The 12,363-nt window shown below is 34.7% G+C and overlaps 1 long non-coding RNA gene across 1 annotated transcript; it reads left to right on the top strand.

Annotated features, from left to right (window-relative positions):
• Nucleotides 1-1,082: 1,082 nt before the first annotated feature.
• Nucleotides 1,083-6,020, top strand: LOC114074388. Its single transcript, XR_003574772.1, has 2 exons — nt 1,083-1,217; nt 5,782-6,020. It is a non-coding gene; the product is annotated as an uncharacterized LOC114074388 (long non-coding RNA).
• Nucleotides 6,021-12,363: the final 6,343 nt, after the last annotated feature.

Consider the following 12,363-nt stretch of genomic DNA (forward strand, 5'->3'; position numbering starts at 1 on the left):
GAGACACCTGCGACGGTCCGTCGTGCCCACGAAGTTCCGTCCTGCAGGTCCGTCGCCAAGTTCAGAGAGTCGATTTCAGTACCCAAATTTCAGAAGTCTAAGTCTTTTGGAACGAGACCCCCTCGACGGCCCGTCGTTCCCATGACGGTCTGTCGTGGGTTCCGTCGACTCACACAGTTTTTCCAGAAATAAAATCTGCTGCTCAAAACGACTAAACAGGTCGTTACACAAAACCTTTTTAGAGAAATTTTAATTCCCCCTTTTTACAACACACCCTTAACCCTATACACTCAGAAAATGCCCTTAACACTATTATCAAATCCTGAAGATCTACTTATCCAAATCCAATTTAGTAAGGTCATACATATTTTTTAACGAGTTATCTAACTGATTATATAACTTCATATTTACTCCGCCCGATTGCTACCATATTTTCTTACACCTTGATAACTCTAATTTCCTCCAAATCTGGACAAGGTTGGAAAAATTCTAACACTACGGGAAAGTTTTTTTTGCCCCAATTTTCCCTTATTAACATTTCTATAATGCGGAACCCGATCGTTACACCAAGTTGATGGAATGTTGATAAAAAAATATGCATTAAATATTTTTTAAGAGATCTCCTCCAAAGCACTGGTATAAAATTTAGGTTAACTCTAATTGGTAAAGAACTGAAAGCTCGTAAGGACATGGGTATGTTTGGTACGGAAGTAAAAAAATTTCCTAGAAAATGTTTTATTAGAGAATAGGTAAATTTTTTACATATTTATTAATATTTAATAAATTAAGAAAATTTTATTCTAAGAGTATTTACATATAATCTAACAAAATACTATGTTGTTGATGCTAATTGAGAAGAGGAAATCCTTCTAGCAATTTTTCTCACATTAAATGACAGTCCAATTCGATATGTTTCGTTCTTTCATGAAAGACCAAATTTTTCGCTATGTGGATGGATATCTGACTATCACAACGAAGTGTTATGGGTAATATGGTTTTGCTGTTAAATCATGTTATAATCTTACTATCCATGCAGTTTCTACTACTAACCTTCTTATTGATCGGTATTCTGCTTCTACAGATGAACGGAAAACTACAGGCTACTTTGAATTCCAAGAAATTGGACATCCTCCCATGCTTAGAAAAAATCCACTCGCAGATCTTCGACTGTATGAGCAAGATTCCCAATCTGAATCACAAAAACTAACAGTTGGAAGGTTGGGTCTCCTGTCAAAAATAATCCCAAAATTTGGATTTTTGCTGAGATATATTAAGATATGCATTGTAGCTAGAGCAGGGGGAATGCTTATATTGGCTTAACGTTTGGACAGGGAAAGAAAGATTTGGTCTTGTATAGGTCAAAAAGTTTAATTTTTCGATGAGTCTTCTATATACAGTTTGGTTTGTGAGAGATTCTTCACAATTGGATGTGATCTTAAGAGTAAGATTTAGAGGAGTGGAAGCAAACTTTGAATTTAGACAGTCAAACTTTGTGAGAAGCTCAAGTTTGAACTTGTATTGTGTAACAACCAGTCCACCCCCTTAACGAACAAGCTCCAAACCTAAAAAATTATGGAAAGAGAGTGAAACATATTTTATATTTTTCATAGCATCATAGGGTAAATGTCCGAGTTTGTAATGCCACAATTTATCAGAAGACATAATAGTAGGAACATAAATGTTTTTATTGATAGCAGAAATCGTATTGCAAGCAAGATTCAAAACATTATGACACAAAGTCCTAGGATAAACAGACTGCTGAAAAGAAACACTAGACATAGGACTGGGAACATTGGAATGTTGAACAGAAATGACATGTTGTTGGGAGGGAAGTTGCTTCTACGAGGTGCTGCTTCTCATCACATAGGCCCCCACATTTGATTCACAAAAAAGAGTTTCCTTGTTTATTGAAGGGGCATGTATAGCACAAGTAAGTATAGAAAATATGACGTCACAATCAAATTGATCACAAAGCCCATAAACAGAGAGAGGATTATATTTGATAGAAAGAAATAAAAAAACACTTTCTAGTTCTAAATATGTAATCAAATGCACACTTTCAACAATATGGACCTTGACTTTAAAAGAATTAGGCAGTGTGACAAAAATAGAATTGTTAAGATGTTTGATATTATGGAGAAGTGACTGATCAAAAGTCATGTGTTGTGAAGCCCAATGTCAAGAATCCAAATGTTGTTATTGTTTTCAGAGAAAAATTTTCCGAAAATTTTACCATCATCCTTAGTATGAAATTCAGAGAAAAAGGAACAATGGTTGTACCAGCTAGATTTGCACTAGCAAATGCCTCAAAGTGTGGGAAACCAGAATGTCCACCCTACATAGACCGAAACAGTTGTGCCAATTAATACATTTCTCTTTAATGAGAAGATGACTCTTTCTGACCTTTCTCAAATTGTTTCCCCCATTTCATGAGTTGAATACCTCATCTGAGTTGACAACATGAGCATAACAATCTCAATTTTCTGTTTTCTTATTATTATTATTAAACTTACAGTGTGGGGGATAACCTATCAACATATAGAAATTATCCTTTACATTATTAGTTTTCTTGCAGTACCTACAATTTAGGCCAGTCCTCCCCTGCTTTGAAAATTCTTTTTTTGTGGTGTCCATTTTTGTGGAGACCTCACACTCACAAGAAAGGCAGTAGAGCCCGTAGATACCTGAGTGTTAGAGTAAATTTGTCGCTAAGATTCTTCATGCATACAAATAGAGTAGGCCTGGAAAACACTTGGAATTGGCTTCATCATCAAAATATGTCCTCTTATGCCATTAAAACTCATCAAAATGTGTCCTCTTATGGCATTAAAACTTTCATTCAGATCCATTAGAAATTGTATTAGTTTATTATATTCATTCATTTTTTGATTATGTGCTTTACCCCATATTTTGCACTCACAATTGCACATCATGAAGGTGTTTAATTCCTTCTGTTACACCCTAAAATGAACTAAGGTAAACTAGAGCTTCGTGATTATTTCTTGAGTTAGTTCTGTGTTAAAATAAGTAACATTGATGTCCTTAGACAGTGTGTGAAGTTTGGTGAAACATCCAAGAACGTCCATGACGTTCGTAAGGTGTGTCTTAGAAAGTGTTCATGTGTCTTGATGTGTTTGAGTGAGTTTTACGTGTTCGTTTTAATCAAAATTGATGTGAGAAATTCCTTAAGACCTAGAAGACTACGTTTAGGGGTTTAATATCTGGGTACGACCCCATCTAGGACCCACAAGGGGCCCTAGAGAAGGGCCTAAGACTAGGACCCAAGACTGCCTTGGTTGTGTCCACCAACGAGACCAAAAGACGTCCTGTGGTCCAACCAACAGCCCGTCAACTTGGTCCGTCGACTGGACCTGCAAGACAGCTCTTGAATGGATCTAAGTCTCAACCAACGACCCTCCACCAACGGGTCGTCGATGGAAAAATGGTCCGTTGGTTGGAGTCGTCTCCCAAAAGCTGTCAAAAAAGCTGCCTTGGCTTGGGGTGTTTGGTAAATTCACCCCAAATATTTTATGAACCTTGAGTGATATTTTAGACTCCATTTCCTATAACCCAAAACCCTCTCTCAAAACTCTCTCTCAAGTCTCCATAGAAGCTAGAAGTTAAGAAGGCTAGAAGGGGTTGGTGGTGGTCAAGTTCTTCATAAAAAAATCATTGGGGTTTGTTCTATGTGAGGTATGGTAGTCATCCTTGAACCCTCTTCCATTTAAGGAGTCCTTTCTAATGAATTTTCAAAAAAAGGGTTTTCAACCCAAACTTATTCTATCTTTAACTCTAAACGTGGTTCTTTCATGAAAACGTTTCTAATGATTCAAATATGATGTTTCTAATGTTAGTTGGTGATTTTAATGCTAAAACTTCAATGAAATCATGTTAAAGCTTTTTATCAAATTTTGGCTTAAGGAATGGGTTGAATGAACATGATATTTTAGTCTTTGAGCTTTAGTTTCCTTTTATTGATATTGTTGCTTATTTACTGCCGTAAGGGATATATTATTATGAATTGTTGAAGGAATTGTTATAGGTGATGGAATCTTGGATTAAAGGGTAAGTTGGTTATGTTGTTTAGCTTTAATTATGAAATGATCTTGAGTGGTATGGTCCACCTTCTTGGTGGCGGTGTTTACTTGAATTGTATGAATGTATAGTTACTTGTGTATTGTCAATAAGGCCATGAAGGCATATTATGTGAAGAAATATGGAAATGAAGTTATTCTTATAAATGTGTATTATGAAGCTTTTTATGAAAAGTATGCTAAGGATTATGTCTAAATGACTTATATGATTATGTGAAGCATGTTAAAGTGTGTGATGTGATGAAAGAAGGTCTAAGCATGTATAGTTTTAAACGAAAATGAAATGATGCGTATGTGCAAGGTGTGTTCACATGTATCCACACACTCAAACTTTAATGAATGAATGAAGCTAAGTTAAGTCAAAAGGGGGATTTTGGGGTGAACACTATTAGTGAGTAGAGAAGAAGTGTTTAGTAGCAACCTCACTATTCCCAAGAGCTTTCTAATGTGGGTTGGAGAATGGATACCCTTCGTGAGTTGAGATGTGGTGTCCAAAAGTTATCCTTGACCTTTAGTAATGAATGCCAAGAATCCATGGTGAGTTATGTCTAGCACTGAGAGGATATGAAGAAGAGGTGGTTGCACTTCGTGAGTTGAGATGTTGTATTCCAATGTACCTTATGAGATGAGTACTCCTTGTGCGTAAAGAGTAAGTAACTTAGTAGCAATCAAGTTATCCCTCAACTATGCGCCCCCATAAGTGTATCTATTAGAAAAGCCATGTAAAATCTAAAGAGAAAAGACCTCACTCTAGGCAAGTGAGGGGACCCTTCTCCGATAAGAGAAGTATCGGGATTCCATGTCTAGCTCGTGGTCTATGTCGGTTTAGCTAACCCCCAACAAAAATAAAGAAAGTGCTAAGTCTTCTAAAAGAGTGTACTACTTATGGTAGGCAATGGAATGGGACGTTGTATATCCATTGTACTAGGTAGGCATTCCGAAAGGGAAATCTTAGTGAGACTTATATGAACTGAATGAACTAAGTCTTCTAAAAGAACGTGCTACTTAGGGTAGGTGGTGGTATGGGACGCTATCTATCCATTGCACTAAGTAGACCTTCTGAAAGGGGAGTCTTGGTGTTGAGCCTTCTAAAAGAATGTACTACTTAGGGTAGGTGGTGGAATGGTACGCCATCTACTCATTGCACTAAGTAGGCATTCCGAAAGGGAAGTCTTGGTGTGTTGTTTGAGTGTTCTTCTAATGTCTTGTCATTGAGTGGGGGCTTGTTCTATCGAGACGAGTAAGCCTAAAAGGGGTAGTCTTGGGGATCACCTAGGTGTGTATTGAAGGTGACGTATGGGTGTTTCCTTCATGTCTTACCTTTGTGAGTATAAGGATAACCTTAGTTAGGGAAACTCCTACAGAAATGAGTTCACTTCCTCTTTGCTTGACCTTGGAAGTTCACTGTTTTGGAAATAGGATAGTTCACTGTAATGTTAAAGGAACTTGTTGTAAAATTTGGGTACTTCACTGTAAAATGCTCCTTTTTGCTAAAAGTTTGGGAATCCTTCTCTAGGTGTTAAATGATGTTTCTTATGTTGTTTTACTTCTAAATTCATTAATATTTGACTTATTTGGCATGAAAACTCATTATACTAAAATGTCCCTTTTTGCATGTTTTTGCATATGCAATACTTAGTACATTATTTGTACTAACCCTATACTTTTCTATGCTCTATAATTATAGGTTTGGAAGCGAGGTTGAAGTTAGAAGGCATGCTTGGGAAATATTATCTCAAGACAAACTATGTCCTCATATATGTGTGGGCATATTTCTTAATTCTTTTAGTTTGTATAAGTTCTTATTAGGTATTTCTTTCAAATGTAAAGGGCCGTGCCCTATGATTTTTATGCCATGTCTTTAAGTTGGCTTTTGACGATGAGATTCTCTTAGTATTTATGAAGGAAATTCCTTTTTATATTAAATGTCGTGAAAAGTTTTAATTCCGCACTACTTTTCATGTCTTATGTCATGAATGATAGTTAAAGGGCTTGTACAAGACCCCAAAGGGTCAAGTACGCCTTGACCCGATTCAAGGGTTCTCCCTAACTTCTAGGGGGTACTTGCGTGTCGTGACACCTTCTTATGATCCCAAAGTCACTTTAACTTGATGAAATAGTCAACTACATCATAAGAACCCTGCATTATGTTGTTCAGTTCCCTTTGAAGCTGAAATGGTTTTGATCCATCATCTTGTCCATATTGTTCCTCTAATTCTTTCCATAGCTCAGCTATTGTTTGAGTGTATAAACCACTCTCTGCAATTTCTTTGCTTAAATAATTAAGGATCCAAGATAGCACCTTGTCATTACAATGCCTCCATTATGCGTACATAGTGGATTCATTTTCAGGGAATTTGCAGGTACCATTGTTTAATCCAAGTTTATTTTTGGCTGAAAGGGGAATCAGAATTCCTCTTTTCCAACTACCAAAGTTGAAGTCATCAAAGCTTGTGTTTATCATATTCATTCATAGAGAATCTAATGGTGAAAGAAAAAGTGAATGTAAGGCATCAATTCGTTCTACGTGTACAGTTGTACTCTTAGAATATTGATATGTCACTTCAATCATTTTATTTAGATTAAAAGAAGCCGAAAAATTCTTAGTATAAAAGAAATTAGAAAACAGGAAAAACAAGGAAAAAATGAATCTAGTAATACTTTGATGCCATGAAGAAATTAATAGGGAAGCATAGTATAGAAAATTTTCTATTGCATTTCTTTTTGTCCTCTACTATACATTGTATCCTATATTTATACGAGCTTGGTTGGAAACCCTACAATCAAAAGGAAAATTATATCCTAAGTAACTCTGTAACAAACTGTAAAATAAATACAAAAAGAAATTAATTACAACTCACTTTACTAAAATGCCCTTTCTAGAAACATCTTGTATTTGGTTTTGGTATAACTCCACTTGTCTATCCTTTTTTTCTCTTTCACATATTCAGTTTAAGTGACTCAACCATATTTTTCTTCACTTCATTTGAACAGTTGTGAATTTGATCTTAATCATCTTAGACTCATCAGAACTGTGGGATTTAATTTCTCTGGCAATAAAAAGGGAGACAAGCGTGACTTTTCTATTCCAAGAAAACAAGTTGTATTTTGTTCTTCTCTTTGGACAGAGAATAAATCTCTATAAGTAGGAATTCTTCTAACTTAGAACGTGAACAAGTTTTCTATACAATATTTGTCCAGTCAAGTATTGAGAGAGTTTGGTTGTGAACTTGAGATTACTATAGAAGAGCGCATAAGTGAAGTTGAGTTTATGAATTTGCTTCAAGATATTTGTTCACGCTTCAAGAGATAATATTTTAATTTAATTTTAGCAAGTTTATGTGTTCTAATATAAATGTATGTGTTGTTTATTATTCATTCAAACAGTATAATATATGATTCCGTTGTGCATATATATATATATATTAAAAGAAGACAATTAATATGTCAATCATGCGTCATAAATTGTTCTTAATAGACAATATTTTAGGTAAAGGGAATGCGGGTCACACATGCCTTATTCAAGAATGTTAGTTTTTATAAAGGTGGTCAATAATTAACCTCTTGACTACTGGATATATCTTAGATTCTTTCTACAATCACAAACAAAATTACTAGTATCACATGTGAAACAATGAATTAATAGGGCAGTTTCTTAATTAATTAGAGGCCTCAGGTTCAAAAAAAACTTTGGTGGAAGAGGCACATTACCAATCGAGTGAGGTCCTATCCAGCGCGAATTCAGATTAGTCAAACTTCAATATGTTATCAAACACGGAATAGAAAACCATGTTTTGGGATTGAAAATTTTTTGAATAGGAGCGATGTACTACCCTTCTAATGAGGTTATATCCAATACAGATTTAAATTAGCTAGACTCTAATAAGCAGGGGCGGATCTATAGGTACCCGTGGGGTGCCACGGCACCCACTGATCTCAGAAAAAACTTTGTATATATATGTATATATTTATAAGAAAGTTAATATATATTTTCTTTGCCACCCACTTACCAATATGGTGAATAGTCCAATTGGCAAAGCAGGCCATTTGCCACATATGTAGTGTGGGTTCGATCCTTGTCTCCAACATTAATTTTTGGAAGCCGAAGCTTTTTCTCTCTTTTTTTTTCCCTTTTCTTGTATTTTTATTCAACTTTTTGTTTCTTTTTTTTCTCTCTCTTTTTTTTTTTCATTTTTATTAATGTGTGATGGTTTTTTTTCCTTCCATTCATTCTTATTTATTTATTAGTATCTTTTATTAATTCGAATTGACTTTTATTCACCATAATTAATTCTTAAGTTTCTTTACTTTCTCTTTCACGAATTATTAATCTTTTGATATGAGTGTCGCGTGTTTATTATTTTTCAATTAATGAGTACTGAATTATGAACGTGACATAAATATTATTAAGAATATATTTAAATAGTAATTTTAAAAAATAAAAGTTTTTTTTTAAAATAGTGAATTTTATTACTTAAAGTTTTTTTTAATTTGAAGGTTCTTTCGATCTTCACCAACGTTCTTGGTAAGTAGGATGACTAAATTGAACTAAAATTTGTATTCTCTTTGTTATATTTTGCAACAACACATAAAGTCAATATATTAAGTTAACACTATTAGATTGTTTATAAAAACTCAAATTTTAGTATGAAAACTCTTTTTTTCCCTCGAAGTTTCCGCGAATAAAGTCATTAATTCTTAAAAAGAAATAACATTGAATTGCTTAATTAGTATTTAAAAGAAAATATTACTAACATGCATGTTTAATCGATTTGTTTATAAAAATCGAAAAAAGATAAATAACTTGATTGTAACCTAAAATTAAAGAAACCGACTTGCTTTACTTAAACAATGTGACACCCAAGACCTTCATATCCTAGATCAGCCTCTGCTAAAAAGATACCGAACACCGCATAATAAATCTAAAAATAAATCGTTATCGATCTATGGATGGAAAGGTCCACCGTGGACTATAAAGAAAGAATTAAAGCTTCAATCTTTTCTACAAGGTACCATTTGAGTGGCCAATATGAGAATATTCCCTCTTAAGAAGGTAATTAAAGTTTGAATTGTTCCATCAAAAAAGAGTGTTACAAATGGCTCAATGTGCCACAAGAAAAACAATGTTTATGATGGAAGAATACTTTATCATAGATTCTAGTATTGCAACTTGATAAACGAATAAAATCTACAGAATGGTAAAACATAAAAATAAATTCCTTCATAAATACGTCACTATTTCATGGAGAACCTGTCATAAATATTTGGTTGCAAATTTGGTATTTTTGTTGGGCAACTTTCACATATAGCAAATAAAAAATTCATATTTGTATGCTATAACAAAGTTTGCATAATTGCGCTCCATAGCAAACATTAGCTAAAATTTCCCAGCGTCTCTCTCCCAAAAATCTCGCTCGCCTCTCTCGCTTTATACACAGAAGTGTATAATTCTGTTTCTGTTTTGTATAAAGCGAGAGAGGCGAGCGAGATTTTTGGGAGAGAGACGCTGGCAAATTTTAGCTAATGTTTGCTATGGAGAACAATTAAATCAAACCCTAGCTATTCTATTTAATTTAGGTTATTAGTTTGCTATTATATACATTTTTCCTATTTTTGTTTCTTGTCATGATGGCCCAAAACTCTTACAACAAATTGAACTGCTTATGAGGAACATAACTTTTTAGAAAAAAAAATATATAATCTAAAATATAACTAAATTATTTATTATACATATCTAAAGTTTCAAAATTTTACGTAACAAACACAATTATACTTGGAATTTTATAGCAGATTTTTAATCTCAATTTCACTGGCCTCTCTCCTTCCTCCCTCTCTCATCTCTCCTCTATGGCTCCATCACTCCCTCTCGCGTCCCTCTCCCCTCCCCCCTCTTTCTCCAGCCTCTCTCTTTAAATCATCTTTATATAATACAGAATATATGGCAACACCTATCCACAACATAAAATATATCAATTAAAAGTCATATCCTGCAAGAATCTCTGGCATACTTTGACTGACTTTGTGTATCTTCTATTTGTTAATACACTGGCCACCATTAAATTAAAGTCTGATTTAGATAAATAGAATGAATACATGAAAGAAAAAAAAAAGACGACATTTGTTGTTAAATGTATCAATTGTATTATCTTGTATATATCAAATGTATGCAATGTTTTGACTCGATTGTTATGAATAAGATTTGGGCCAGAAAACTCTCCGGGTAGTGGCTTAAAAATTTTCAGCTAAGTGATCAGCCTCACATAGAGTCTGGGTTAGGTGAGGTCAAGGGACATTTGGAAATTGGTGGGGTGTGATTTCAAGATTTTGTTGCTATATTTCTGTACCCAAGAACTTAAGGAGTCCATAAGACATTTCGGAATTAAATTTGGATAATTAGTAGACATTTGGGAATTGAACTTGACGTATGTGTTGCGACATCAATATAAGAGTTTCTGCTGGAAAAATGGCCTTGTTTCGAAGATTGAGTTTCTGAAGTTTCGTGGAGGCCACTATAGCAGGAGGCTTCCATCCCACTTTAGAAGAGTGTGTAGACCTCTATCGCACCAAATTGGGATTTAGAGCAGAAAAAACCCACAAATCCTATTTTCTGTACTTTGAGTTCTTGGATTTAGAAGGGGCTACTTTGGATTCAGATAGGTAGACCTTCCGAAATTGAACTTGACGTATGTGTCTGGACATCAATATAAGAGTTTGTGCTGTAAAAATGGCCTTCTTTCGGAGTTTGTGTTTCTGAAATTTCGTCGAGGCCGCTATAGCGGGAGGCATCCCACTATAGCCGAGTGTGTAGACCGCTATAGCGAGGGTAGCTATTTCTATAGCGCACCGAATCAGGATTTTAGAGCAGAAAAAAATATGAAACTCCTATTTTCTGTACTTTGGTACTTAGACTTAGGAGGGGCTATCTTGGGCGGGTAGCACCTGTTTCCATGGATTTCACAATAAAGGTAAGAACTTGCTATCCATCCTTATAATGAATTGATTCTTAAGCCTTAGAATTTAGGTTATTATTTTTGGGGGATGGTTTTGACATGATTCCACGGTGGGAAGGAGCCCTAAGTTGGGGAAGATGGTCATATTTTTGCATAGGTTTAGGATTTGTTGACAATTTGGGAAAATTATAGGCCACTAGTGATTGATTGTTATTTATATTGTTTTTTAAAATCAAGAACAAGTTAAGGCGCTTCGCAAGGGGAAAGTTCTTAATTTTTCAAAGTTTTCAAGAGGCTTGATTCGAGAGGTAGGCAATGGTTGTATGTTTATGGTTTATGCATGTATGCATGTCAACTATTTTGTTGTATAATTTGTATAATGCATGGTAGAAAATATATGAAATGACCTCATGTAGGTAATCTCATGCAATGAACTTGTGATTTTCAATTGTCTTGTTTATTGTGTTATGTAAGTACATTATTCTTTGTGATTGTTGGTTGGCTTGGGTACCACGCTGGTACATGAATGTCTCAAGTACCACGTTGATACACTAAGACGGATCGGATGTCATGCCAGTACACTAACAACTTGAATTTGACTTTCGTGAGAGGACCATATATATGTGATTGTAGTTCCCAATGAGGACCAAACATTTGCACTGTGATCATGTGGGACATGTAGTCATGCATTGGTTAACCCAATTACTGTTGTTTCATGACATGTGATTGAGAGTCTATGTGGTTGCAAATTGTTGTTATGTTATGCCTTCTATATATGTTACTATATTGTAGTGGTCGTTTACATTCAATATTGGACTGGCCCTGTGATCTTACAAGTACAGTGTAGTTTGTATACTGATGCCACACCTTGTTCTTTTTCTTGTTAAGTACAAGGCATCTTTCGACAGTTGATTTTGAGACATTAGTGGAGAGACGTTTGATTTGGAATCCCTGGGCGAGCTTCATCTTTCAAGGTACCATGGATTCTTCTGCCCGTATGTACCTTACACAACATTTATTAGCCTGTATCTAGCATTTCTCCTCTCTCTCTTTCTCAATTGCACGCTCCTCGCTCCTCTCTCTCTTTCTCAATTTCACGCTCCTCGCTCCTCTCTCAAGCTGCTATTATGAATCATAATTAGACAAATTATAATTGTTAATGATAATTACGATTCAAACTTGAGCTATTTATGAAAAATCTTCTATTTTTTCAAAAGAGGAAAAAAATAACATCATACTATGGTACACTTTGTATGCTATTAAAGTGTAAAAAATAAATAAATCATATTTAATTTACATATTCTATTATATTTCTTCAT

The sequence above is a fragment of the Solanum pennellii genome, chromosome 10 (assembly GCF_001406875.1).
Source record: "Solanum pennellii chromosome 10, SPENNV200".
Taxonomy (NCBI): Eukaryota; Viridiplantae; Streptophyta; class Magnoliopsida; order Solanales; family Solanaceae; genus Solanum; species Solanum pennellii.